General features: G+C 41.9%; 1 long non-coding RNA gene across 2 annotated transcripts in view; it reads right to left on the reverse strand.

The window, feature by feature from the left end:
- Nucleotides 1-27827, reverse strand: part of LOC114945185 (uncharacterized) — a 271211-nt gene that overhangs the window by 65646 nt on the left and 177738 nt on the right. The window contains exon 4 of one of the 2 annotated variants that reach the window (XR_003822359.2): nucleotides 19642-19833. This is a non-coding gene — a long non-coding RNA (uncharacterized LOC114945185). Of the gene's footprint in view, nucleotides 1-19641; nucleotides 19837-27827 lie in introns of both variants that reach the window. The other variant, XR_014924587.1, reaches the window with a different exon arrangement.

Genomic DNA, 27827 nt, shown 5'->3' on the forward strand with positions numbered 1-27827 from the left:
TTTCCCTCTCGTTTTGTTTTATTTTCTTTTTTTTTTTTTTTTTTATCGGGCCACCACCGTCGACGCAACGGACGGAAAACAAACGCAGGAACCCGTTCAATCGGCCACCGATGTGTTTATCCATTTTTCTCGGTCTTCCGCTGAATTTTGTACGCGCTTTACCGCCCGTCCGTTACATCAAAGCCTCGGAAAATTGCGCGACCGAGTACCTGCACTGTTGGCAATACATACGGTCTTGTTTTCTTGCCACGCAGCTCGCAGATTATTTTTTCCCGAGTTTCCGATTACTTTTCAAGTCTGTTATAAAGCGAAATTTTGATAAATATTTAAAAGATATTTAAATAAGATATTCATAAACAAGAAAATAATTGTTTCTATAATAATGATAATCTTGAATAAAGACGCATTAATTTTCTTTTACAACGCGAGATCTACTTAAGGTAGATTTATTAAATTTGAGAAATAAAATATGCAAACGATTATATATCTTGAGTGAATTTTTTTTAATTTGCAAAAAAGATGTCTTCGCATAATTTTTCGCACAAAGGATCTGTCAGCGCATTTTTGCGGCGATTATACGCAGACCCTCCAAGACATTAACGTCGAGTCTCCAGGCGTGGAACGACGTCGTTTCCGATAGAGTATCGGCATTATCGCGTCAGATCGGGGTCATAACCATCCTGAAGTATTGTCGTTTACCGATTTTCGTCAGCGGTTATTTCAGACTAGTCGCCGCTATTGACACCATTTTCTTGGTGTAATTACTGGAAAGGCAGCGCGGTGATTTCACCCTTGGTCCCCCGTACCTCTTATCCGTTGCCATAAGCGTGAGGCGCTATATCCACGAGGGTGTTGAAGATAACTAATCCCTGTTACCGTCGGCGTTTACGTTTTACGTTGATTGCGTCAACCCTTCCCCCTCGGCCAAAAGTGTCGTTGGACAGGTCGTCACACTTATCTCCCGCAGCGACCGGGGACGGCTTTTCGGTGCTTTTAGCTTTGGATATCCGCGCATTCTGCCAGCAGTAGAGTCCCGGGGAATTGTCGGCTACGCTTGTTAACAACATTGTTAATTTCAGCTCCGGAATCATCGTTTTAACGCCCGACTCTCTGATTAGACGTCTCGCTCTCGCGGCTTGATTAGAATTGGCAAATCCAACCGAGCGTCGCTTTGCCTGATGAGGCGACAATGGGCGCCGTTAGTTGGTAGCAATTGTAATACGTAATTGCATGATTCGGCCTGCCTATGCGCGGAACGCGCATTTGCGAATAGCGTGGCGGCGATAAAGTGGTTGTAAATCGCGGATATAAAGGTTGGTTCTCGGCTATAAATCGCCAAGTGTCACTGTGCAATGCTGATCAGCTTAACGGTAGTATAATATCCAGGAATTATCGAGTTGTGGTTTATTCTATGTCATTATTTTAAATATCTTGCTATGATTTTTATCTCGCGCAACATTGACATTGGATAAATATTTTATGATTATTGAGAAATATACGTATTAAAATATAATTAAGGTATATTTAATTAACGTATAATTAAAATACATTTGATTAAAAAGTAAATATATTTTCATCATAGAGTTATTGTATTATCTCAAAATTGTTTAAATTCTTGTAACTTTATATACGTTGAAGAATCGGATAGATAATGGAATCATTTGATTTGCACGCTAAGCGATTTCGGAAATTAACATTACTTACAATTAGTGGTACGACTCTGTCTTTGGTCTCTTTTTCCGTATAAGCCACGGCAACGCGGCGCCGCTTAATCATCGATCAGGAAACCGGGGGCTTTGTTCTCGGGCTGCCCCAGGCCACCACCAGGTATATCCTCGACATTGCGTGTACGCAGATCGACACACGTCTGCCCGAAGGGCGAGCCTGTTCCTGTCACCAATGTCCAGGCTAATTACGATTTCCATGCTCGAGTAAATTAATAAACTCCGCTAGTCGTGTGTGTCCTCGACACATTGGCGGATCGAACGCGATCGTTCATGCGCGACTTAGAAAAATCAGTTCTCTGTATAATCGGACGAATGGTCACGTGGCGGCTCTAGTGCATCCAACACATTATTGACAAGTAGTGATCGTGACAGAAAATTGCAAATTGTCTCATCGATTATATAATTATTTGATATGCTATATCTGTATATTATATATATATATATAGGCGGTATACTCTGTCTTATATTTCACATACATTAATTTAAATCAGAGGAATTGTGTATGAAAAAAATACATAAGCATATATTTTAAATCGTACAAAAGTTTCGATATATTTGTTTAAGAATAAAAATATTTTAAATCTAATTTTTTTGAAATAGGCATCTACAAGTTGAATTATCGAATCGAAAATTTATTACACTAATTTTTTTATATTATTATTTTTTAGTACGGTTATTTACAATTCTGACGTAGAGCAAATCTATACTTGTTTGAATAAAATTTTACCTTATTTTTAACTTAATTACATTACATTACGATTACAAAGAAATAATTTTTTCACTCAATGTAATATAATGCTAATGATAATGCTAAGCGGAAGAATGATGTAGACGTGCATTAAGAGTAGGTAATATTCAATCTTTATTTATTCGCATGCGCGAAATATGTCTGAGTCAATCATACTGACGCGATTACTTAGTGGTCCTTCTCCGCTAATGACGAGCCATTAATTGGACAGCAATTAATCGAGGGGAGAGAGAAATATATATATGCGCGCATACAACGTAACGTTATAAATGACACATCATTGCGCCCGAGGACGATCCATTAAGCTTTTTCTTAAGCACCGTCATTAGTTCTAACGCCCGCCTTTATCAGGACTATTCTTTTTGTCCTCGTATTACCGCGCCTCCCATTAAATCGTCCGAAAATCCGTTTCATTTCGGAAGAACAGTATTTCAGTCGTCAACTTCGGAAATGTATATCTCCCTTTACAGATATCTTGCATTTTTCATTCGCCGCACATTTAACGAGAATCCATTTTTCCATTATACTGATTGTGAGTTATATATGAGAGTTCCGGATAGAAGAAAGAGAATACAAATTTTATTGGTACTTATAGTTTACAATATCTTAATGCGTGATAATTTATTCAAGCATTGAAATATTTTTCGATATGCGTTTCTTATATTACATATATTTTTCTCAATACACACATCACACAATCATTCAGATCTCTCTTTCTATATAAGCTTGATTCTGTGATATAGCTACGTCATTTCTCGAAGCAACACAAAGTGTATGTTTTCTCTAAATTGTACGTCGTGCTCTTCTATAATAAAAGACGTATACTACGCGTGACACACTATGCAATACGAGCATGCCATTTCTCGAAGCGACACTATACATTTTCTCGGCGTAGCGCTCTTTTTTCGCTCTCTGCTTCGAGCTTCATTCTGCGAAAAATACTGTTTTCCCGACGCATCCCAACTGGTTCCTAGAAAATGCATTTCTCTCCTTACCATCCTTTTTTGCCGCCGCTTCGAGGAAACCGACGCTCTATTCGAAACTCGAACTATATCTACGCTGTCTGGGTAGAAAAATAAGTGGAAAGAGCGAGAAAGAGAAGAGACTTTCGCTAAAGGCGGGGCCCGCGTGCGACAATCCTTTCAAATCCTTTTAAGTCCATTCTTCTAATTTTATGCTCGCCAGCGCGGATGCGTCTTTTACGAGTGTCTCGAGGCATTCGAGCCCCATCAAATCTACAGGGGTTATCTTTTTCGCCGGCACGTACTGTCACGCGGATTTATTTCCTCCATAAGTGAATTACAGAAAATATGTCGCACTCGTGCGTCGTCGTCGAGCTCTTTTCCGTCCCCCTAGTTTCCGTCATATATATACAATATATATATATATATATATATATATATATATATATGTGTGTGTGTGTGTGTGTATATATATACGAGCCCCATCGGATATCGCGGAAGGAAACAGTTGTTCCGTTATTGTTTCTGCCGAGCGTAATTGAGCGATTAAATTTTGTTACCGATAGCGAATTGCAATATGGCTCATGCATTAATCTGTGGTATTGTACGTGACTCTATTTTGACATTGATTTCGTGCGAGAACGTGCATTACATTTGATACCGCGTGATATAACATTGCGATGTACATATACGTAAAAAAATTGTTTGCAACAATTTACGATATCCCATCATATGGCGAACTTTATTTCGCAGCAAACGCATCGTCGTAACAAGGTAACGCGGAAATGGATCGGTTACACATTCGCGCGTATCGATTTTAGGAGGGTCCCTTGGTCGGAATTATTAAATATCGATATGCGTGCGCGATATATCACGTGTAATTTCAACACGCTACGTCGCGTGTCGGTGTGTGTCAAATGTAATCGACTCGTGGCAAAATTCGGTTACGCACTCATCGTGCTGCGTTCGTTGCGAAACGACAGTACGATTTAAGTGAAATTTAGCAAGTAATGCGAATGAAATTTTCATCCGCGTCCCACGTCGAAACGCAGGCCGGCTCATATAGCGTTTTAATAGCGGCTTGTTTTATACGTTCCGCTTTTCATATAACGTCGTGCGCGCAACATCGCGCCGGATTTTCCCGGCAAATGAAACCGTCATTAGTTTGCATCAAGGTGCGCTCTCACGCTTTCGCCGCAGAACTCAGCCGGGGGATTAGGCCGCCTTCATTGGATTTTCCGAGTTTTTCCAGCGACCCGGTAAATCCTATCTTCCACCTAACGATGATTCGATATACTGTCCGTCTCTTCTCAGCCGCGCGCGAGAGCTGGTCACAATCGGGTTACCATAATATTTTCGCGATTATCCCGAATTTCGTTCGCACAAGAATTCTTCTCGTGTAATTTCGGAACTCCACATGTTCTTATTCTCGAATAAGACTACGGCGACGTGTGATAACGATGTCTGAAAAAGATGGCGAGCTTATTCGTTCAACATAAAATTCGTGGAACTTCCTGAAAGTCAAATGTATTAAAATGATATTATATGAATTTAATTACATCTTCAATTATATAATTTTTAATGAAGAAAAGATTAGATAAAAATAAGACTATTTTTTTATATTTTTTAAAAATTCGTTTTTATTATAAAAAAAGTAATCGTATGCAACCAGAGAGATTAGACGCAAAGATTAGACCGATTAGATCCGGAAAGATTTTGACCCTTTTATTTACGAATTTTCTAATCCTGACCCCTTCCTAGTGGAAAAATCAATAGATAAGATATATACACGAGCGATACCGCAAATACGATAATGATTCCCGATAATGATTCAGGGTTGCGAACGACCCCGCGATGGTTTTAAACATTTTCACACGACGGCGCCGACGCCGACGCCGTTTTGAATTCCTCGAGGGATGATCGCGCTTTGATGAGGGTGAGAACGCCCCGGGGGTTAACTCGTATTTCACGTGAGGCTTGTTGTCGGGTGATAGGCATTAAAATGGCGAACGGCGCGCATCGATCAAAGCCCTGACAGATTTTAGATTGCTCTCGCGCGATGCGACGCGTCGTGCTTACGTCGTTTCGACGTTTTCGCGGCCACGCGAGACTTCATACCGCGGAGAAATTCACCACGGATGGAGGATGAAAGAGGGAGAGGGAAAGCGGCGTGAACGTGTATGACGGATCGTTATGGGTTGGAGCGACTATTTAAATCGCGAATCATCCGGAATCGTTATGCACTCGTTCGCGATCCGCTAGATGAAACTGTCACGATGCGTTAAACGGGTGCCGACGTGACGGACGCGACGAGCAGTTTCTCCGGCAAAACTGCACTTTCAAACGTCCATAAAAATCATCTCGTTTTTTGTTTTGTCCTCGACGATACGAACGTGAACTGTCGGATAGTAGTTTGCTGTTTTGTAAGAGCTACTTGCTGGCTGACTTTATTTTCGAGTACCGACTGAAATTTTTATTGGAATTTCAAGCATAGTTTATTAATTTATTATATACAATTGAATATGTCATTATAAAAATTTATATGATACACTATAATTTATTGCAAAATTAATAAATACAGATTATTAAAGCGGAAATGTATAGCATATTTGAATGCATTTATAGCTATATAATAAAAAGGGAAATTAATTTTCGATTCGTGATATTTTTTATATCGAGCTACGATTGCCTCAGTTATCTCAAGTCGTAGATTTAAAATAATCCGCGAATGCGCACTAATAGAATTCAGCAGTAGCGACGGAAATACGCGACTTCGACAGTCGAGTCGAGCCGATCCAACGATTTCGGTATTTGCTCCTTCCAGACGACCGGACGTTGTCAGGCTGGTCGAGGGGTTCGGATGGTATGCTATTATCATGCGTGACTATTGTCGGACAGCGAGAGAGTTACCTCAGTCCTTTGAGCGAGACCGATATGAGCATATTTGAACTCACGCACACGGGTCCAGTCCGCTTGACATCAACGCGCGCTGGCATTCGAGCTACGAGGTGTTTGAATTTAATCAACTCGCTCATGCGTTCGAGATGTGACCGTCGCGTGTGTGAACTCGCACTCAAAGCCCGATTAACATCAAATACCATTATGGCGGTTATTGGCCGCGTACTTGGGCCCCTGTAAAGTAGAAAATGAATAAGAACAAACGGCACACTTGGGACAGGCGCGCTGTCAAATCAAGGAATTATCACGAATTTTAAGTGTAAAGTTTCTCCGTATATTTATATTTTTTTTATTGATGGAAGGTTCTTGTAACATCTATCTCTTCAAGCTATAGCAAATCTCATGATCTTAAATGAACTTTGGGGTTCGAATCGAATATAACTAATTAACATCCCTCTTGCACAGTCGAATCGCGCGGACGGTTTAATTTTTCATTGCCAGACACGGCGATCGCGGCGCGAATTAAAAGTCTCGCTTTCCGACTCCCCTAAGGAAGTACGGCGCGCAGTGACAGATAAGCTTTTTCTATCTTTGGTCCATTGTAGAAGAGCTGTAGCGGAAACATTGACTGATCGGCGAGACACCCTTGGAATATATAATTACCAACCTCCCTCGGTCGGGATTGTCAACCTCCGTCGCTGTTCTTCTGCGACCCGCCGCGCACGAGCTGCTGGTCGCTATCACACCCCACTAATAGGGGATGACTGTAGTGTGACGTCACCAAAACGAACGCGAGGAGGGAATGTGGCGGGGTGGAAAGGAGGGAGAGGAGCCGCGTGATTGATTGGCCCATTCAAATGCTTATGAACGCTCGCTCGGAGAAGAGTCAGAAATTCGTTGGTAGCTGATTGCTCTCCGGCAAGCTACACCGCCCGGACCGATCGGTCTTTCGATTGTCATACGCGAAGATAAATAAATTATTGTCCAAGGATGTCGATCCTAATCGAACGCGGTTAGCGGTCGACATACGTCATTTCAGTTCGGGCACAAAGAAGACGTTTAAGTCACTAAACAATCATTGGAACGATAAATTATAGTCTCGTATTGCAACGTCATGCATCTGAGAGATAGCAATCAGCATCATAACGATAACATCGTCTGACCGATTCGGTATCATTTATTATCATTCGATTTATTATTAAACATTCCGGATAACTAATTTTTTTTCAATATGGTCACGAGTAGGTATATATAGTAATCATATATATTTAATAATATTCTCTATGCACATTTTGAATACACATTTGAAAACGCACATATACATTAATTTATCAGTAAATTGAAAGCGGAGAAATATTTAATGTTTTCATCGTTTGATCGGTTAACGCGATGTGCATATTAATGAAGGTAGATATTGCTTATAAATAATTTTCGATCATTATAACGTTTTCTCTAATGGGCTTGTTGCGTTCAATCATATTTTTCTACAGTCTGATAGGCATCGTTTAAATTATTTTTAACGCTTTCCTGGCGCCTAGAGACACGTCGCAATCACCATTTGTAAAAAACGATGCGCGAAAATTTCGAACGATTATTTACGCGGGCTCGCAATTGTACATCAACGTTGATCGACCGCGCAATTCGTTGTTTTTTTTCCGCGAGCACACGAGATGGTTTGATTAATTAATCCATCTCGCAGAATCGGAACGAGTCAGCGACACGCAACGAGTGTATGGAATTTTGGTTTTGAATGCATATTGGTAGCACCAAATGGCGAGAAAGGGGTGCGATGGCGCAGAGTTTTGAAGCTCCCACGAGGGGAAATCAATATTTCGTGTCGACGGATTGACATGAAATATTTTCCGACATTAGTGCTTATTACGTGCGGCTCGAATAGGTAGGTCTAACCGGCTGCGAGGAAATGGAAGAATCTTGTTCCCGCTTGAATATTTCTGCTCTTTTTCGAAACCGGAGTTTTATTATCTCTCGCCCATTTATTTCATTTTCCTGACTTATATCCTTCCGATTTTAATAGTATGATTGTGTATACTTGAAGAATTATATCAATTTTTTTTAATTTAAACGCAAAGAATTACATTTCTTTATTATATCGCTCAACTACAAATTATGACTTATATTTTTTTTTAAATACATTACATTAAAAATCATAATAAATTAATGTATTGAATTTAAGAAGTATTTATATATTTTATTTTAATAATGTTATCATATATGATGAAGTATTACAGATTTTTTTTCAACGCTCTTATATATATATATATAGTTTGAGTTCGGCTCTAAATTACTTCGGTGTTTTCCACTTACTTAATCTTATCGTCGAGGAAATCTACCGTTGAGTTTTGCCGTCCGACGATCGAGCAAATACGAGCGCACCTTATCGATTTCCTGGACCCTGCAGCATCACGAGACCGGTAATCCATCTAATCCTTCAGACAGCGCGCGTTTCAGGAAAGGTTTTTTTTTTCCTTCATCCTCTTCCGGACACTTCATAGACAGCGCACGTGAGGTTTCCTCATATAATTGTGTCGGCGGGAAAAATCGAAGCGACGACAGCAAATATTCTCCCCTATATATGCCGTATATTTTTTTCTTCTGCATAAAAAGATACGATTGGACATTAAGCGATCCTCGCGTCCAATGGACGATGGTTCGCGAACGACGGGCGAAGGATTCACGGGACCGTGAATGATCGAGGGCCGGTCACAACCCGCGAGCGTGTCCACGCTATTATTCCGAAATTTGGTTATGCGATTCGCCTCCTTCTCTCCCTTTATTCGAAGAGAAAAAGAGAAGGAGAGATCCCGTTATTTACTTCGGTAATCTCGTATAACGGATCACGCGCTCCGCGTCTTACTTTCTTTCCGTCTCTCCCGGGGTTGATACGAATTTACTTAGAGGGCTGATTTTCCCGCCAGTAGTTTTCTGTCCTGGCCGACCGGTCATTTGTCCGGAGCCTTATCGCACCCCAGAGACTGACCGAAGGAATAGTGGCTTGTACCCGATGTCGGATGCGTTTCCAAGCGCTTGTCCTTCCTTGGGATACCTTGGGGAGAGCAACAAAGAACAAGGGACGAAAGAACCCGTGACGGTGACGACTTTAAACTTGACGTTAAACGGATGTTCAAGGCGTAATTTATGTTGATTTATATTGAAATCAATTTAGCGACTCGAAATGTTTCTTTTGTCAGTTCGACGTTCAGGTAGATCAAGACAACTCGTTTTTAAGTCAAAGTGTAAACATTTATTTATCCGCTCTACTTTATACCTATGATTTTTATACGAGTGTTCACGCAATTAACGTCGTCTACGTAATATAATTTAGATTTCACGCGGACAAGTTTTTATTTATCTCCTTTTATTTATCTGTCCTGAAATTCCGACAGACGGACCGAAGACCGAGGGTCCTCGGATAGCATCCATGGTAAATAGGTGTTAATGCCGGCCATCTTCAACGGCGGGGTGCCCCTGCCTCGAAGTGTGCCCTACGACGAGGTTGTAAAGGACGGCCATCAGGGCGGACAATGTATTAAGTACCAGAGGGACACCATTCACGAGGGATTACCTTAAACGCACAACCAGTTCCCATTGTCTAAACTGATGGCCCAATCTAACTCACGGCGCACTAACTGAATTCGCCATGCCGGAGGAGTTATCTTGACCGATTGGATATCGGCGTTTGTTCGCACGCACACGTCTCTGCTCGCAAGATCTCGAGATCTCGATAGCGACCAGACTTGGCAAACGAACCGGATTAATCACGTTCGGCAAATTGAATCGAGAAGCGATTTTCTTATCTTACTATTTGTCAAATTATTAACGTAGAATTAGTGCAAATTAAGAATTCAAGGGATCGTCAGTCGGAGATATTAATTATGAAATTCCAGCTCCTCTTACACGCGTCATGCAATCTTGAAGAACATGGCTTGATCGTTAAACAATCACGCGCGCTTGATTGGATGACCGTTTGTGCTTTGCGCAAACAGAATTCCTCCTTTGGTCCATTGGGTTCGAACTCGTCGGGTGAATCTAATCAAACATTTATGCTAAATCACGAAACAATCCGCATGGAATCAGCAAATAAAAGGGCCGGTAGCCCCATTTCGCCGCCGCTCTTAAAACCCTCGCCTGGTCATTTGACTCTCCTATTTACTCGTCCTCGGATGGACAAAAAGTTGATGGACATTCCGCGCCGGACAAAAGGCTCCGAATTGAACCCGGAGCGAAAGAGTTAGAAAGAGAGAGACGGAGAGAGCGCGAAACGGCGGTGGCTGGCGGAGAGAGCGAGCGGTATGTAAATTCTTAGGGTTGGGTCAGACGAAAACGCTTGCTGGCTTTAGGGCGAGTTTGCATACGCCGAGCATTTGCGGCGATAACCACCTTCCGCCTAAGTTCTCCTGATTGCCGTCGTTTATTAAGATTAACTTTTCTCGGTGTAATCTCGGTTGTTGAAGCTTTCTCTCTCTCTCTCTCTCTCTCTCTCTCTCTCTCTTTCTCGTCTTATTCCTGGTGTTGTATAGTATCTTCTTCGGCGATGCAGCCATTCTACGAGATCTACCGTTGAACTATAACGCGAGCGAGTTGAATTATCGTAACGGGCGCTTTGTACCATATGTATCGACGTTCAAGAACGAGCGGCAACATTTCGCGTTAATGAAAAAATGATTATTCGCAGAGACGGCGGAGTTTTACGAGCGCGCGTGGAAATAATTATCGCGGTATATACGACGGTATAAAGTGTATTGCCGAATGAGCGCAAAAAGTGGGTCCGCGCGGTTCTATTCCGACGGCGGCACATGCAGCTATATAGCATTAAGCGTTGTAAAAGGCCGTTGTAATGACTAGTTTTATGCGCACTTGCGTTACGCGGCGCTCCGAGCACTTCTTGCATCATTAACAGGTAATAAGAAAATTGTGCGCGAGTAACCGTACAGCCGGCGTGACCGGGAGTAACAATTAAGCTCTGACATTATTATTTCCCTCTCTTCTTTAGAGCGACACGCCAGGATGTGCATGCACACGCTGAATATGAAGGGGAGCTACGCGAGCATTAGCTCGTTCCGTAAACTCGCACGTCTTTTGCGAAGCCTCTCTTCCGCGAGAGGCTTAAGATATACATACTTGTCAAGATAATTATCGCACACACGTATCGTTACCCTAATACATGCATCGTTAGTTTTTCCCTCGATGATTACGCTGTACATGCATAGCAAGTATGTATTGAATATGCTGTTTAAATAATTTTCTGCTCGTGAATTTTGAAAGCTAACTGTACACGCGATCTCTCTTTCTAGAGCTTTATACAGTTAACAAGAAAATGAACGAGATGTGTTTTTTTTTTTCTTTTTTTTTTTTTTTTTGCGAAAGTGGAGGAAAATTCATTTCAATTACGCAAGCTACTTCGCATTAAAAATGTATATTTTTCATTCCTGCACTCGCCGCTAATTAGCATCGTACGTGTATATATTTCGCCGCGATCAAATTTAATTACAGAGCCTCGAAGTTTGTTATGCACTCTTTCCACGAGAGGAAGCGATCGCCGCTCGACCCTCCTAATCTGGGAGAAGTCACCCCGTTATATAATACAACGGTTGATTACATCGGGCGTAGTCGCTCACACCCCCGCCGGCAGAAGTGGAGTCCGCGCGTCATTTATCAAACTCGATGCCACACCCGGCCACCCTCTCCTTCTCTCTCTTTCCCTCTTGTCTACATATCCGCGACATAAACGTGATTTTCGCATCGCGATTGGTATTACCCGCCAGACGAGGATCGATCTGCCAAACGATACACAACGACGGGGGACGAGAGAGAGAGATCGGATTCTTCCTCGAAACATCATCATTTTACTTCCGTACTCTCGTCGTGCTCGAGGAATTCAAGTACGATACGACAATCGATCTCTCCGTGCCGTGATACATCGCGAGACGGAGGAAATGGAGATTTCGTATGTGGATACACTCGTCTCGTCTCTTTATTTGCCTGAATTCCGCGAACAAGATGATATTCCTTTGATAACAAAGATATAGGATATATTAGAAAAAATATTTTCGTATTTTTCTAAGAAAAACATTTTTTTTTAATCCCGCATGATATAAAAAAAATTTATATTTATCCAAGAAAATTATCATGTAAATAATGGAATATGTAATAGAATATAGAGAAATATGTAGATACAAATAACTTGTCGACAGAATTTTATATGTAATCAGCGGAATATATTGCCCGAGGATTAAGTTAAAGTCAAGTCATGACACGGTTATTAATCACGAGGATAATAGCCGAAACTATATACGCTAAAAGTTCGTTTCCAAATGTTTTTCGGTTCTTGATGTAAGTCCCCTCCGACGATATCGTAATACAAATCCGACTAATTGTAAGAATTTTCGAGTACAAGTTTAATCACTCTCGCATACGTCTGCTTATATCATCCGAATTAAATCCGAGGATGCAATATCGAGAGATATTAAATTATACCATGTGCACTTTATATTTCGCGCGTCAAAAATTCGTGAAAAAAATTTCTCCGAGAGCTAACACAGAGTAGATTTCTCTTCGTTTTTTTTTTATTTGACAGAGCGCGTTTAATAGTCCGAATGGGAGCGGATTGAAAATTGCGCGGTAAAGCTTTAAAAAGTACGAAACCGATTATCGCGATTGCAGCGATTGCATTGTTCTCCAGCGGCTCGCCGGAAATCTCTCTCTCTCTCTCTCTCTCTCTCCCTCAGAACACATGGGAGTTTTTGCCGAGGCCGAAGTTCGTAAGCGCATGAAACGACAGAGCGGTGCATCCGAATGCGTTTTAGCGCGGATCAAATGCATTACGCGTATTGCGCACGGAGACCGCAGGCATACACGGAGCTTATAGGCTGCATGCGGAAAGGATTACCGCTTGCCGGGGAAATTATTGGCGCAGCATACCACGAAGAACCTAAACCGACCGCGACAGCGATTACCCCGCCGTCGTCGAAACGGTTTAAACTGTCATTACCTGTCGATCAAAGAAAGCGGTCCTTCCCCTCTTCCCTCTGCTTTTCCCTCTCGAATCGCGGATCGATGACCGCTCTCATACGTCAGATTTGCGGGCAACAATGGGCCGCGCGCATAACGACCCCTTATCGAAGCTTAATAACGACTCTGGGCTGGGATTTCGGCTCTGCATCACGAAGTTTGGGAAATTACGCCGCTACGTTTGATTGCGTTCCGCGTACGTAAACAGTACGTAAGCAGTACCTGTACCTACCTTGCTACGCATGCAAATTGCACGATACGCGAGAGCGAGTATCATCTTCTCACTCAGCGCTCTCTCTTGTAAAAGCAAACAAATTTTCGTTCACTTTCGAATCAAGAAATATTTTAATTATCACATAAATTTTATTATATTTTTAATTTTGTTATATATTTTGTAATTTTATTATTATTTTATATTTTTGTGATTGTTGTACTTTCAACAATCTTATATTTAAAATTTGATTAGATTTTGACAAACAAGAGAAAGAATATTGACGCTATTCGAAATGTTTCGTGAGATTCCATACATTTATTACAGATATTAAATGTATCTACTCTGTATTTTTCTTTTTTTTTATCTTGCTACGAATGATCTATCCCTTCGGCTCGCGACACAGTTTGCTAACTGTTAGAGGTCGTCCTTAAAGAAGGGAGTAAAAAAGCAACGAGAAGCAGTTCCGTCGTAAAAATTGGTGAGCTCTCAACAGGGAGGAACCTCAAATGCCTTCGGAGAGGTGCTAAAATCTGGGACATAAACACTGACCGCGACATATAAAGTGGGTCCCGAAGTATCGAATCGCCGCTTCCTTCCTTTTTTCTCTTCCTTTCTCTCTTTTTCTTTCCCATTCTCCCGGCCGCATAAATCACCGCCGCTTTCGTATTTATATTCATAGGCGCGTTGAGGAAGATTGAAGAGCCGCGGGACCGCTGGGAGTTGCTCGTAAAATCCGTTAGATTGTAAAATATTGTTGCGACGAACCGAAAGGCCGACCGATCGGCCGACCAGCCGTCTCCCGGAATACAGAAGGTTACGAGAATTTCGTCATTACATCGGCGATCATGTCGTCGGAGGCGCATCCTCTCTTTCACGAACACTGTGTATATATTAAATTACAGAGCCCGGTAATAACTTAATGATTTATCGCGGCGTGCGACCGTCAGCGAATTGTGAAAAGCAACAATTGCTCGTAACGACGACGTCTCGTATCGTCGTATTAAGCCTCTATTCTCTCCTTGCTTAATCAACTTACTTATAGTTACATATGTCAAATTGCGACCCATCTAATAATCACTCGGTATACCGAGCTTTTCCCTCGTGAATTACGACGCGGATAATAGTTGCCTTGGAAACGTGGCTATATATACGAGGTCTTTTCTACAATACATATTTCTCAATGGTTAGCGACAATAACAAGGAAAAGATAATTGGCTGAAAGCTGTAAAGGCCGTTTGGCACGTCCTGCGGTACACCGCTGCATCTCTCGCCGGTATAGGCCGTAAATATTTACCGCCGTCGTGCGGTAACGATATTTGACATACGATCTAGGAGGTCGATTACGGCGAAAAAGTGTCGTCCGCGGTCTTGCGTCACCGAAACTCGCCGTTTAGTATAATAACGTGTCTCGCGGTGCTTAGGGGACGAGAGAGAGAGAGAGAACGGCGGGTGGTGTGACTCGCTCGTCGTTTAGCTTGAAACCGCAGACTCGTAAGTAACGCTCGTCGTCTGGCGGAAGTCTACGAGCGCAACGTCGATGAGTAATGCGACGTGAACAGCCAGTTATTAATCACGTAAGTCGCGCCGGTATATTTAACGGATACAGCGTCCTCCGACACGCGAGAGGATGCTGTTCGAATATCGATCGTGTCTTCCACTCTCTGTTTAAAGCAAGCGTATAAATATTTGATCGCTCAATTGTGCATGACGAAACCATGATTTTCTTGAGGGGTGACAATATTTTTTATCATTCGGTGTAATTTTTGATCGATTTCTTCTCATTTTTACGATCCATCATGTGTCATCAATCATCTGTCACGGGACGAAGTCAGAAGAAATCTAATGTAGAAAGTTACGTTAAGTGAAATATAGAACCGTCTTATTCCATAAATTTCCCTTATTTAGAGACCTTCCCTCCCACGAAGAGAACGCTCTAAATTAGATATAGATTTCGTTTTGATTGCGTAAGCGCGCGTTACTACTTGCCCAAGTAAAAGCGGACGACGAGGCATCTTGTCGTAATTGTTGATTTTGAATTATGGATCGGTTTGCTAACCTTTCACATTCGCAAATATCGCATTAACTTGAGTACTGCCCCGAGGCATCGTGACTACCTTGATTAAGCGGTTTCCTGGCATTGTACCGCTCCGATACCTTCTCCGTATCATATAATCAGGTGGATGGCAACGTGGTGTGTATGTACCTATATTAAGCGCGGTAGACGTCGCGCGCGAGAGATATCGCATCGACGTTTACAGACGTATATTAGACGTACGCAATTGGGACACGGGAGAGCGAGGAGAGACGTCAATCCATTAACCCTTCCCCTCCGTCAATTCTCTCTCCGTCTATCATCCTGCTAACAATGTTAATCACGTATCGAAATTAGCTTGCCCTCGCGCATCCTATACGTTCCTCGCTGATGAACCAACATTCAACATTCTCGGGAAAGGTTACTCTAAATGCGAGCTTCTATATATTACATCATCGTTCGAGAACCTTGAGATCACCCTGCGAGTGCCCGATCGTAATTAACGCAGTATGGCGCTTTATTTATTTCGTGGATATGCAACATTACATACATTACGTGTCTCTCACGAAATGTCTCTCTCCTCTCGCGACGCTTATATAATATATATACAACTGGGGTGTTCTCTCTCTCCCCGAGAAAGCGTAGACATCGGCACGTGTTACCCGGGAGGGTTCGATCCTCCCTTCATCGTCCTCCTCCTGACCGACGCCACCCGGCCTACTGTAAGGCAGTCGAGATGGTAGGGCTTGACAGTGACAGATGACCGCTGTCCAGAGTCCAATACGTATACCCGCTGGACTGGTCGACAGTCCATAGCGGATCCTGCTGGAAGCACCTACGTAACATTCCCCGGGTATAGCATGGTGCGTATATGCACCACGTGCGTACTATAACGCTGGTAATTCGACGTCACAACGGCCGCGGATACACCGCAAAATGTCACGTACGTATCTTTCGATGATCCAGGTCGCACCATTCATCGCGGCTGACATTTTAACCCCTCTTCCCACCGCGTTCGCGCGACAGAGCCAAATGTTAGTTCTTTATGAAACGCGACGAGTTTCGACAGGGAGAGAGAGAGAGAGAAAGAGGCATCGGCTCATCGCGGATCACGAGTCACGTTCCGTCGAATGGATCCGGGCTATTCATGATGTCCGATGGTATTTTGAAGAGCCCACTATGGCATGGTTATAATACCCGTGGCTTAATGGATATTTCCCGGAAAAAGCGCGCCATGACGCGCGCGCGCGTGAATTGAAATTCGTATGGCGAAACCATTTTCGTCCTTGATTAAATGTATTATCCCCGGTATTTCGCTCCGCGCGCGCGCGCGTAATGAAACACGCGCATTCGGCGTAGCTTCGAAATTTCGATTTTCGTCGTATCGTCCGCGACTCCATTATGCACACGTGTGGTAGATATATTTTTTAGGTGACGACAGTAAAAAAGCATTACCCGCGAATAATAGGTACACGTATGCACTGTCACGTCATTGCTTTTTTCTTCAAAATTAACAAGGATATGCTTTCGATTTTTAATATGTTTCATCTTGAAAAATGTTTTGCAAATAAATGTTTGTGAAAAAATAGCGGGGAAAAAGACATTAAGCCGCTGTCGGTTTTTATATAATACATTTTTTCCTTCACGCGGATTGATTTTCGTAATTGTCTGACATAGATATGCCATTATCGCTATTAAAGAAAATGTCTGTCACACATATAAAAATATGCCTAAAAAACCTACAATACTTATTTCGATAAATTTCCAGTGTATTATTTTCACAACGATAAATAATTCTGATAAAAATGAGAAAACTTTGTATCTGCTTAGAGATGACACTATGTATACTTATATCGTTGCTATTAGCGGGGAAAATACGGTCGATCGTTTGCGCTCGTGTGTAAGTAGCCGCGATTACTCTGCCGGAAACAATCGCGACACTCCATTCCGCGTGGGGCTAATCAATCAAATCCAAGCCGGACGCGAAACTTTTCCACGGGGTATCAGTCTGCGGATCCGGGCTTATCCTTCGTCCGTAGAATCAGCCCCTCCTGTCCGTGTGTATATCTGCCGGGGATGATACGAACTCGGAATTCCTCACGGCACTCAAGCGACCCTTGACTAATTACCGGGGGATGACTGGCATCTTCTCTCACTTATCTCTATAGCCTGCTCCCTTTCAATCGAATTACTTTTTCTAGGTATTTACTGGCGCGGCGCCCCAATTTTTTGGCTAATTGACTAGCCTCCTGCGGGAGGTGGACAGGATCGAGACGAAGTGCAACGATACATTTGTCTTGTCACCTCAGACAGATTGAATTCGTAGAGTCTCTTCGAGAAGTAACCGCTAGACACTCAATCCTGCCGTTCACTTTTTCTTCCAAGTAATCGCAAATAATTGGGTGAAAAGTTTTATATATGAAATTTGTCTCGTCTTAATATATCCCTGTTTTTGGTCCTATTTAATTGCAATGTCACAGGAATTTGCATCGCTCTTTCTTTATACCGTCCTCTCTTCGCGCAGCTGCGGATAGCGAAATGTATTTTACGATCCGCGTGTTAGCGATTCCCGTTGTAAAGTGCCTTTTTATGCCGACTGCCGAAATTGCCCTAACCGCAGATCTTGTTCGCAGCCAGGGCGCGCGTTCCTTTCTGCCGCCTTTATCCTTCGAGGACTTTCAATTTAGCGTTTTACGATTGTTGATAATAAGGGTGAGGAGGACCCAGGTGGTGAGTTTCGCAGCCGCATGCTTCGCCGGGCATCCCCGTAACGACGACCTTCGCGCGACGCGCGGCATCGAAGGGCCCTTTGTAAACAGCCCTAATGCCCGGTTACGACCTCGGTGCGTCTCGTCCGTGCGCGAGGCCGCCTCGCCGGGCGTTCTTTATGATATTGCTGGATTAGACTGAAATATTTCACACTTGGAAATATCTTCCGTGCTTACGTTTTATGACAATACCCTCCCGTCCCGTCTAGCTCTTCCTTTCTTCCTACTCGCGAACTGTCGTAAACGTACTAACTAGATGCGCTCTCGTCTCGCGAGATTCTGTCTGCCGAGATAGCGCTTCGGCTCTTCGGCTAATCTTCATTCGCAATTACATCTCCATTTGATGAAACTACCGCGGGAGTTTCGGCGCTCGCGTTTTCTCGCATATAATTTTATTATGCTATTGTTCCGTGCAATTTTATCTCCGTTTTTTTTTAATTTGAAACCATATAGTTAATTATTAGAAAAGTTTTCTTAGTGGCGTACTGTTTCTTGAACGAGAACATGCAACATTTATTATTTTATTTATTATTTATTCATCTTGTTATTTATACATTTGTCGTACAATGTGTTAATACGTTGATGTTTGTAATTTACGGGATCTTAACTAGAGTAATGGAACGTGTCAACGTATCTGCTACTTTGAAACGCGATAATAAGCAGACGAATCGCTTTTGATTGCCAGCGGAAACCGAGGCGTGGTGCGATAGTGATATGAATAATTGCGGTGACAACGAGGATAAATAATACATCGACCGACGTTATCTGTCGGCGATGAGTTACGGCTGCGCGAAACTTAGCCGCGAGCGAAGCAGCAAGTTGATGCTTCAAGGGGTAGATCTTAATCTTCTGTTGGAACTGTGAAATGAGGGATCGTCTCGAGGTGACGAGGTTGAATTCCAACGAAAATCATCCGTTAGCCTCCCAATCTGATCTTGTCGCGTATGTAATAAAGCGGAAAAGGGGACGCTCGACTCACCTATTGATTAATCCTCTCGTAATCATTTTTCGAGAGCACAAATATGTGAATGATACTATAACTAAAATATTTTTTTATATAATCATATCTGCGCGTTCGAGTATTATTATATTTCTGTCGAGAGAGAACAAAATAAGGGTTGCGACAGCATGCGTGTCAAAACAATCTCGTTAGAATTCTATGCGTCTCGTCTTGCACAACAGTGCCATACGTTGTATTTTTTTTCTCTTCGTTTTCAACCTAAGCGGCATAAAAATGACGTAATTTGATTGTCAAGCACCAACCTCTTAGGGATGAAAATACGGTTTCGACGCGACCGGTTCTCGTCGAACATCTATACGAGTGTTTTCGGGGTAGGATTTGAAAAATGCCGAATCCAATTTCCCTGATGATGTCCCCCAGGGAGCGAAGGGCCACCCTCGACTCGATGCGTTTTCGTCGCTTTTGCGCACCACCCTCATCCCCGCCGCAGTCAGCTGCTGAAAACAAATAGGGTAAGAGATAACTCGTTTCCATGACCGCTGCTACGCGATCGAGCTTTCTTTCTTATGTCTACCCTCTAAATTTAGAAAATTAACAGCTTGTCTGTGAAAGGGAGAGATCGAGTTACAAGTCTTTCGGTGCAAGAAGCTCGTATTTCCGTCGTGAAAGACTCGTCGGCTACAAATAGCTGTCGAATGTAACGAACGGTTACACAAAATTCAATATTTTAGTCCTAACCACCGCAGTTTCTCTTCTAAAACACGTGTTTTGGGCGGAGTGTTTATATATTTGATCTTCACCGAATATATAGGTAAATGTATATGTGTATATCTCTTTCGTGTGCGGGCAGAACGAGTGTCACTCAGTAATCAACAATTGTTCTATTCTCATTAATTTAGAATCAAATTAGAATTAATTAGAAAAATTGTGATTCGAGATGTATTCACTTATCACGATTTATCAGTGGCATGTCGAATTTTTTAATTTTAAATTAAATAATGCATGGTCTCTCTAGTGGTGACAATAATTAAAATAGTTCGATTCTCGATCTAATAGAAAAATTGAAATTAATTGATCTCGCGTCTCTTATTCTTGACGTTTCGGATTTTATTTCGCATTTTTCTCTTTCTATTCTTTTCTCGCGTTATAATTCTTTAAAAGACATGCTCGAGCGAGCATTCAATTCAGACACTCACACTTTATTTCATACATTTTAGTTACCCACACATGTGATTGTAAACGTCGGTGTATTGGCGTTTCGGATTTTCTATTCGCGTCCTTTTCGTATCCTCGTCGCATCCTCGTCGCTTTATCTCTAAATCTTTAAAAGGCATGCTCGAGCTCGAGCCTCGGTACGCCGATAGAAAAAGAAAACATGTGTCTATCCTTTTTTGACCGCTTTCAGTTATTTAGTGTCGCACATGACCGAATAAGGTATCGCATTACACGTCCACTTGTCATCGGATTTCTTATCGCAGTGATTTATAGCTTTATTTTCTTACTCACACAAATGTATTTCATTCATTTTTATTCACACACGCGTTTATAATGTCGATTCATAGCTTCGAGTTCAGGAATTTCTTTTCATATCCTTTCCTTATTTCTTCACATCTTTCTCGCTTCATCTTTAGTTTTTTGAAGTCACAGTCGAGCGAGCGATTGTTCGGCTTTAAAACTCGATACGCGGATAATTGAGACAAGATGTATCGATATTCTTTCGACTTTCAGTTTTAATTTCAGTTTATCGCACATGATTGATGTAGGTGTGAAATTGTTTAACTATTACGTGTCTATTTATCATCGAGTTTCTTATCGTGAATGTGATTTTTGTCTTAACTTAGTCACAAATTTATTTTACATATTTTACACACGCAGTTATAAATGTTTGGAACTATATATACTGATTATTAAAATAATTTTCTACGAGTGTAAGAAATAAATGTGTATACATAATTTGTCTTTTTTTAAATTCTCAACAATAAAAAAATTGACTGAATAATTTAATTGACATATATTAATATTAATCCACTGATTTTTACTTTACATTTATGAAATATCCCTTTTAAAAAAAATATTAGTGTAAAGATTTTAAACATTTACGTCTATATAAATAACTCGTAAATAATGTTGGACAATACTTCAAATATAATACTTGCATATATTTTTCTGAAGCACTGTATGTAAACGAGTGCATATAAAAATATAAAAATATGAAAATCATATGGTTGAATATCATAAATATTGCAGCAATCGCGCTGATTTAATTAATTGCATGATAAATATAACGTCGCAAATGCGATTCGTTTAATTGCCAATGAACGCGTTATATTAACACTATTTATGCATTTTTAGAGAATAAAAATAATTTGATCACTTAAACTGAATATAACGTGCAAAGTTGCGATTATTTCTCAGAGTAATTTTGATTATTTAATTGAAATATAGGTAACGCGGTAATTGCGCAAAATTTACAACGCATATTTTATTAACCGCATTATTAACGCATTCCAGTCGTAGTGCAACATTCGTTTTTAACATTGCAACTTGTCATATGATTGTATAAAATTTAATCGACATAATTGTATGACTATTAAAATTGTTATTTGGAAAAAATATGCTTCGATTTTTTTCTTAGCTAGAGAATCAAGTGACTTTAATTATTATCACCGAATAGTTAACCGGTTATTTAGATCATAAAATTCGGCGTGTCACATAAATCATGAGACATGCCATGCAAATTATAATGCATCTTCCAAACAATGCTTTTATTAAATTATGAGAAGAAAACGACTGTGATTATTATTGGATGACACTCGTTGTATTTGCACACGAGAGATGTAATGATTATTACCGGACATCCTGTACATATAATTTATGCAATGCATTATTAATAAAATTAAATAGGAAGATAGTCACTTTGGGTGTCAATCTCTATTAATTATTTCGTAGTATTCGCGATGTAGAATCAGAAGATATTTATATTCCGTGACTCAGTCAGTAGCCGCGCAATCAAGCAGTGGAATGTTGATAACTAATGCACGTTACAAATCGACTTTTGCTGATCAGTCGGTCACGAAAGGCACCGTGGCACGACACCACGGGGCTTCGATATTGTGTGATACCTTGCCATTATACGTACATACAACATACACACATTGTCACAATCAGCTACGCCCGTAATTACGTGTAAACGGTCCGACTCGCGCGCACTATCGTGCTACAATATATAATTGTAAGGTCGCAAAATTATATCAACAAACCACCTGCACGTATATTTCTTTCGAAATCGCGTGGCAGCGCGTGCATTGCAGCGAAACGCTGAATTAATACCGCGGCTGTTATCGGGTTCCAGATCTGCTCGCGAGCAAGGAACTTCACCGAGCGTGAAAGTCAGTCATTATCGCGGCGATTGAAATATTCCATGGACACGTTTCTTCTTCGTCGCGATTAAACAAATGTTATAAACGCTTGGCGTGTAAGCGCGCGAAACTTAGGACATCGTTACAATGCGGATTAATTAACGAAAGCATGTTTAACGAGGGACAGTTCCCGTCGTCATCGACCTTCTGCAGTTATGCGCGATCGTTTGGCAGTCGCGCTAATTAAGACTCGCGCCGTAATATCTCGGGACGCGCGCTCCGTTTCGCTATTTCGTCGGTTTAAAGCTCGCCCGGAACTTATGCGAGCTTGCGGGTCCGGGGAGGGATCTAGTAGCGTTTCTCCTTGCTCTTCGAAATGGGCTCGTTTCGGCAGCGAACTGCGCAAGATATATCGTAGCACATCCTGCCCGCAGGAATAATCCTTGCGGCACTCGCAGGAATTGCGTGACATTAAACTCGGTCCGTGAACTTAGCTCGGGACCCAGGAGACGAACAATGAGGTGACAAATATCTTAGTCCATCGCAGCAACCCCTGCGGCGACTGTTTCGTTTACTTAAGCCGGACATTGGTAACTTCCATAGTAATTTAGGGTCCAGAGAGAGAGATACTGTATACCGACGATGAAATATTTGGACCGTGAGCTTAATTAATATGAGACTATTAAAATTGTTACATAGAATAGAATTCCCGATTAAATTTTATTTATGATGTAGTAAATTGCAACTTTTTTATTTCCTCGATTTTATTATTCAATATCGTTTTAATAATCAATTTGTTTTAATTAATATTTTTAATCATATTTTATTAAAAGACAAAATGATTTAATTTTTATATGTCAAATGGTTTATTTTTTCTCGATTTTGCTATTTAATATTATTTTAAACTGTACTATATTAAATATAAAAAAACCATTTATTATTATAATTTAAAATAGATAATTACATGCGTGTTTTTAAACGATTTTCTGCTGCGTCTGTAGCTTGAAATACTTTACCTCCGTTGAATTTGTTTTTATATGCGTAACCAATAGTTTGGAAAACATTGTGCTTTCTTGATACCTCTTGATCGACAACATCGGCGTATCGTTTCGTCGAACACTATCTTCGACACGTGTCGGAGACGTGACTGGAGCCGACAATCGCCATAGAAACGACGACGTCGCCTAGTCGACGAAAGACAAAGAGATGCGCTGGCGATGGCGTGACGAGGGCCCGGCGACGTTCATAAATAGCAATATCTGTCGGTTATCGAGGAGAGGCACGGTTCGGTAACGAGCCATCAGCGAGCCAGAGCCACATGGGTCCCCGATAATCCCGGCAAAAGGGGTTACCGAATGCTCTCCTCTCGCTCCCTGCAGAATGATTTGCGAAAATTTGAATCCCGCCGCCACTCTAGCTTCTTCCACTCTTCGATTGGAGAGAAGAGACTCGTCGGTTTCCCTGCCTGCCTCCATTTATCCGGCCATTTTCCGTCTTTCGTTCCGACTTGACAGCCGAAACCCACCCCACACGTCTAGTCTCTCTTTATACACCGAGACCTCCTTTTCCCCGTTCTAATGATTTTCAGAAGACGATGTCTTCAGTCGTCGTGCACCGCGACTTAAGCCGTAAGAGCGACACGATGTTAATTAGAACGGCGTCTCGAGGCGCCTCGCACGATCCCGCGGGAGAAGAGACTTAGTGACTTGACTTGATTTCGAGGTTTTGAGCTAGGCTTGAATTAGGGGTGGCTGCGAGAGAGGCGCCGTAAGGCCAGAGGCAACCGTCGCCGCCAAATCCCGTAGGAAGTTAGCGTGGATTACAGGGCGCATCCATCACTCGTTTCTTTCGTCCTCGGATGGTGGCGCGTCCAAGTCGCGCGGGATATTATTGTCCGTAATGCGCGTGACGCGGCGCTCGTAGCTCCTTCCTTGAACCCCGCTGTTCTTCACGCTTTGCTTAGAAGATCGTTATCTTAATGCGAGATACTAATGTATTTTATCGTAGCAATTTCGGAATCATTAAGAGCAGAATATTCGCTAAAACTGTACTAACGAGCGATTAACGCTTAGTTTACAGTGGGCATAATTACAGTTTGCAATTGCAGTTAATATTCATTTACGTCATTGTTATATTGCTGTGGAGATTATCATTTCATTAATGATCATTTTATTTTTATTTAAAAAGAAATAATTAAAAATAGTATTTATATAGAGAAAAAGTTCTTTTAGATATATATCCGCGTCCCATTTAAATGATGAATAGAAGCTAATATAATTTTAGAGATTTCCAGAATATATATATACTAAAGCAATACTTTTTACGTATACACGGTTTTAGTAGACAATATTCTATGCTTAAGAATTTAATTAAAACCGTTTTATACGCGAACCTCGTCCGCACGAAGATACGTAAGAGAGAATGCGAGGATTAAAATCATAGCCGAGCTCTTGGGCGCTGTTGAGTAGACTGCAATAAACTGGATATCATATCTAGACATTGCCTGAAAGTTTAAGAAAGTGTCGGAACTTTTCCCGGGATATTGCCCGGAACCTTTCGAGATTTTAGAATTTCACCAAGTTTCGGCGACCGAGCGTGAAGTAATGACTTTCTCGCAGGAATAATATTGTCCGCGGCTGCATGGTTTTCGAAAGACAGCGGGGAGCCGATCGAGAAGCTCCGCGTATAAATGCGAGAGCTTTGATCTTCTCTCGTATTGCTCGACGAAGATTCACGCCCTGCCTCGTCGAAACGATGCTCGGCTAATTGTTTTGTTCTGAAACTACGGCGGCATTGTGCGCGACGACGACTGATGTCGTCGACCCGTCTGCGTACTAACACGGTACGTAAGGCTTGATCTCCTTTTAAAAAGGCATTAAACCCGATCGCGCTTAGAGGGGCGCGATCACGGAATAATATCTCATAATTAAAGCGAGGCCCGTGGCGGAGAGACGAGTATCAGTCAGACTTAGCGAGACGATCTGTCAAGTCGCGCCACGAAAAGTCCGGGCTGGAAAATCTCAACCCTTTTACGCACGGTCACGTGACTTGACAGCCAAGGGGACCTTTGGCACGTGGCCCGGGCTTGTGTTTTAGATACGCGTGTCAAGTCCCGAAATGTAACCTTCGTCTTTACTCTCGGTCCGTGTTTTTTCTCCCTTCGGCTCTCTTTTTACCCCGATTTGTTATTTTTTTCAACACCAAACTGCCACCTGCAGACAAAGGCGCGGCTATTGTATCGTATATTCGTTTACCGCGATTATTAACCGCAAATGCGCGTGCTCGCTAAATTAGGAAACTCGTGTAAATTGAACGTGATACAGATTTTTAATCGCGTAATAATTTTATCGATTTATTTCTCTTTTTAAAGAGAGAGAATAAAATTCTTTATACGATTTTCTGACGTAAGTTATTGTAATGCCGTGCGTGTTATTGAATCTTTCTTTCTTCTTCTTACAATCAATTTGCTAAAACATTCTTCATTTAATTCGAGTAACTCGAATATTGCCTTTTGTCGAAGTTACGACCGCTGTAATGTACCAAAGAAGGATGTACGAGGCACGAAGAAAGACCGAGTGGAACGAGACGGAGATTGGGTAACTCGTGGTCGGCTAATTCTTTTTCTAACTCTCTTTCGCTTCCTCCCTTTGTGGCCCTTTTTCACGATGACGTCACGATGTCCAGCTCGCGTTCGGAATAGCGGAAGACGACCACGTTAATGGCGTCGTAAAAGTAAACGACAATGTTCCCTTACGATTTTCCACTACCCTTTCGTGTATTCGACCGCGGCAGTTCTCTACGTTCTCAAAGAGTCGCGTCTAAAATTATTGTTGCGAACGTGGAATTAATTTCCGCCCTCGCTGCAGGCGATTGAACTTCCATGCCTTTTATAGCGGATTTTGATCGTACGTTGGGATTAGAAAAACTCGAATGCAATTCAGACGTTTTGGGCGAGTCTGATTTTATGAGGTTCGACGACCGAGTTACGATCTAGAATGGCGAATCCCTAGATTATTAAAAACTTGCTGTCAATAATATGGCTGCGTTATTCCACATCCTATTATTTATAGATATTGTCACGTATTAATATAATATCTATATTTATTATATAATAATAAATTATTACAACTTAATATATATTAATAATATTAAAATAATATAAATAATATAAAAATTATTATTAAAATTTTACTAGTTTTAATCACTTTCTTTTGCAGAAGATATCATATTAAAGAATATAAAGTATGCAAACGTCCTTATACATAATTATTCTCATTTTGATAAAATCGTTTTCGATTTGAAGCAGCGTAATTCCGCGACTAGGAATCTCCGATAATTGGTAGGCCGCTTAGCATATTTCTGGTTCTAATCACAGACACACCAGTCAGTAAGTAAGGGCGGTTTAAAGTCTTCGGTCGGGATCCCTCCGCCGCCTCGTCTTGCCACCCTCGTTGTACCGAGATAGGGGCTTAGGGGTGAGACCAATCTGCTTACAACCCCCTTAGCCTGAATAATTAACCCGGGGCTAGGAGAGGGGCCGGGAAACGCTCACGTTTTTTGTCCGTGTCATTTATTACCGAGACCACCTTGTTCGTTAACTTCGCATTTGAATGTGAATGGACGGTCGAACGAGCGCAGGCAGGTAGGTAGATAGGCGCGTATAACGCGACGGGAGGCACTGCTCGATCGATCTATCTTCCGGAATTTGTCACACCTTGGGCAAACATGGTGAGAGGATGACTGGCGCTTTTTTTTCTCCCCCTCGCGATGTCGCGGTTTCGGTTTTTTGTCTCTCCTTCGCGCTCTAACACCTGATTGCTTTCTCAGGTACGGCTCTCGCGTTAATTCGCTGTCATTAGTCACGCGTCGAATGCGGCGCGCCGTCGTGGAAAAATTTATTAGCAGACCGGCTACCGTGTTTCGCGCACAAAAGTGTGTGTATTTGCATGCAAGCGCCGCGGCTTTCATTTGCCTAAGCCACGGAGATCCGAGAACGGTCCGGGCTTCGTCCGAGGCTGATTTCGACCGTCATGGTGAACGGTCCGGCCCGGAATGAACGGATTAACGGTGATTTTGAATATTTAATTAATGGAAGTGCGCGGTTCACTGGACTTACCGGGTATTCATCG

The sequence above is a fragment of the Nylanderia fulva genome, unplaced genomic scaffold (genome assembly GCF_048542155.1).
Source record: "Nylanderia fulva isolate GAGA-0341 unplaced genomic scaffold, ASM4854215v1 Scaffold2, whole genome shotgun sequence".
NCBI lineage: Eukaryota > Metazoa > Arthropoda > Insecta > Hymenoptera > Formicidae > Nylanderia > Nylanderia fulva.